The sequence below is a fragment of the Limulus polyphemus genome, unplaced genomic scaffold (assembly GCF_000517525.1).
Source record: "Limulus polyphemus unplaced genomic scaffold, Limulus_polyphemus-2.1.2 Scaffold1671, whole genome shotgun sequence".
NCBI classification, from domain to species: domain Eukaryota; kingdom Metazoa; phylum Arthropoda; class Merostomata; order Xiphosura; family Limulidae; genus Limulus; species Limulus polyphemus.
The window spans coordinates 32,571-35,946 of record NW_013667281.1 but is presented as its reverse complement, the minus strand read 5'-3'; positions in this window follow the sequence as shown (position 1 = coordinate 35,946).

Sequence of the window (3,376 nt, the reverse complement as noted above, 5' to 3'; positions counted from 1 at the left end):
ACAACATTATTTCTCAAATAAACCACCAGAGGATACCTAATTATGTGTAAACGTTGTTTTCAAACCTCGTTAAAAAAAGGAGAACTGACACTCAGTATATTGAACGGCTTTTATATTATTATATGATAATATATATGCACTTGAAAAATAACAATAGAAATATAGAAGTGAATTATAATTCTTCAGTGTATGCTCTTCTAGATTTGATTTGAAATTTGCGCAAAGTTACTCGAGAACTATCTGAGCTAGCCATCCCTAATATCGTAGTGATAAACTCCGCCAAACTTTGGGTTACTTTTTACGAAAAAAATAGTAAATGCCGTTACAGCTGAAAGAGTGAGCACGTTCGGTGACAGGGATTCGAACCAGCTACTCGTAAGTTACAAGTCGAGTGCCCTAACTGCCAGTTTAATTACTATTTAACTCTAAGCGTCAAACGCCCACCGTAATTAAATATCAGTATAATTAATATTTGAAACTGTCGGTACTTGGTGAAACTCCATAATTACACAATTTATGAATTTTTTGTGTAATGTACAATTTTCTTTGTTTATCTCAATTCTGTAAATGTCAATGGTCTCAATAAGCAGTAGCGAAAACTTCACCGATAACTCTGTAATACGGAAAAGAAAACATCAAGCTTCATTTAAAGTGATGAGTTGTATTCATTGGATAATTTAATGGTTTAGTTTTATCTGAAGATAAAATAATATCAGTGTTGTCAATTTAATAAATGAATATAGTTAAAAAGTTGTTAATGTTAGATTAAACTGGTATCTAAAGGTAAAATGTATGCAAAAACTTTTCATTATACCAGACAAGTATGCTTTCTTTAAGTTTATCAACCAAGTGCAAAAACAGACGATGCTCGAGTGTCTGTCTGTTTTTTGTTTTTTTTTAATATATTTTATAGTACTTTACAATGAATGACTATAGTCGGTTTACTACATCGCAGTTTGTGTTCGATAAATGTTTTTATTAATCATCATTGAATAAGTGTTTTTTTTTGTTGTTTTTTTTTCAAAAAAAATATATTGTACATCATAAAGTTAAACTGATTTAGTTTATATTTTTGTTACATGCCATCTCTTTCTTATACTGTCTAATAAGCTCAATAGTATAACTATATACGGGAGGAAAATACCTGAGGTCAACATGTTTTAAAAGCATTCTTTTTCACACAATCTTTTTCTTATCAAAACAAATCTGTTTAGTATAGCTCCAGAAATTGTGATCTGTATACGTATTTTCATTGCAATGTGCTCCATTATAACAGTTCAGATGGTGAATAAAAAACGTGATATCTTGTTTTTACATATCTTAAACCTTCTACGAGAAAATGCATTTTTCACAAATACACTAAGAATTCTATAAAGATTTTATGTATAGTAATTTGAACCATCCAATAAAATTATTTGAATTTCCATATTATTTTCTAGTACTGACGTCTTTTATCATGATAGATCCATCTGTAGTAAGTACCTAATTTCTTACTTTGTAATATAATTAACAGGTAATGGTTGTCATTATAGAGGATTGAATATGTTATATTAAAGCGATTCCAAATATGCAAATTAGTAATTCACGTGTCAATCACAGCCAATATAAAGTTGTTATGGAATGTATCAGAAGTACATTTTGGCATTGTACATTGTTTGGAATGTTTCAAGTAGTATGACACACCAATGAAAATTTATTGCTTTTGGAAAGGATATGTAACAGCTCATTTCGACGCAAAATTTTGATACACTCTGATCATTAAGATGTGTTCATATCGGGGATTTATAAGTTCGAAAACGAGGATACCTGTTTTACTCAATGGCATTGGAAAGCAACTGAATATGGATCAACTGGATGATGGGGGGGGGGGGCAGAACCATCCAGAAAGATACCTGCAACAGGTAGTACCCCGATCGTGGTAAGTAAATTGCAGCATCTTGTAACAGGTGAGAATCCATGAACACAAAGGTCAGTGGCAAAAGCCGCCCAAGTGTCTTAGGCAACAGTATGCAACATAATCTAGGAAAATCTCCAGTTAGAAAAGGGAAATGGGTCACGTCAACAAAAGTTTCTTCTACAACATATCTTCAAGTAGCTGGAGAATGAAATTGGTAACTATGCTATCTATTCTTTATGAGACATACCGGTAAAGTCACCTGATTCAACGTTTATGAATTTATGTGCAACTGGACTGTTGAAATGGGAGTTGAGAAACACTCGTCCTCGTACACTAGACAGATTATGGAAAGCAGCAGGGAAAAAGTATGTGTTGAACATGACAGCCTTTTGGTAGAACCTTTTGCAATTGAAACTACATTGCAGAACTATTGTCAAGAAGCAGAGTCGTCAGACAGAGCACGATTAGACGTGGCGGCATTGACAGTAATGACGCAGTGAGGCTCCAAAATCGTTTGAATATACCGTTCTACCTCTGTAATTTCTTGTTCGTGACAAAAATTGTTTTTTGTTTTTTTCCTGGAAAACGAATGATATATTAATAATAAATAGCGAAAAACTACCACTTATGACGGTTTGTTTCATCCATTCGTTAGAGAACATTTGCAATTCGAGATAATAACGTAAATAGTACCTTGTTATTAATTTAATTTTGAAATGAACAAAGTTCATAATTTCCAGTAATTAGACGTTCATAGTGGCCCATTAAGAGTAAACAAAGAAAGGTTAAGGTCATTTGTTTGCAGTTATGATATTGCCATTTTCTAGGGCAAAGCTACGCAATCTGCTCTATATTTACTTCAGTGAATCGAACCCCGAATTTTAGCTTAATAAGTCTGTAAACCTACCGCTGACTCACAGGATGACTGCAGTTATGATAATGTTATTGTGCATTGAATTTTAAATCACATCAGAAATATTTCTTAGAGTTTAATTTGTATTTCCAGAAGCATGTAGCAAAAATGCAAACTTCTCATTCTTTTTAAAGATTATCTCTTTCAGCTGTATACTGAACTTTAAGACACATGATGTATTTGACTGTTACCTGTTTAAACTATTCATTTATGCATGCTGATCACAATCCAGACTGAACTGAATGAACATGTATGCCAAACTTGGTTTGGGTAATATAAAAGCAGCTTGAACTGGAGTTATGATAAATATATTAAGTATGTAGTGAAAACTGACTGGATCCTTGAATTTGTCTGGAACAATTAAAGACAGTGACTGTCATTCTCTCTTCTTTGATCACACTCACCTGTTGATCAGAAGCAGCTTAATCTTATTCTAACACGATATAAAGCATTTTTTTAAAATTAACGTCTTGGAATGCTAAATATTGATTACAACAATATAAAATGTCTAAAGAACTCGCGTTACACCCAGAACGTCTTTTTTTTTTTTTTTTTTTTTTTTTTTT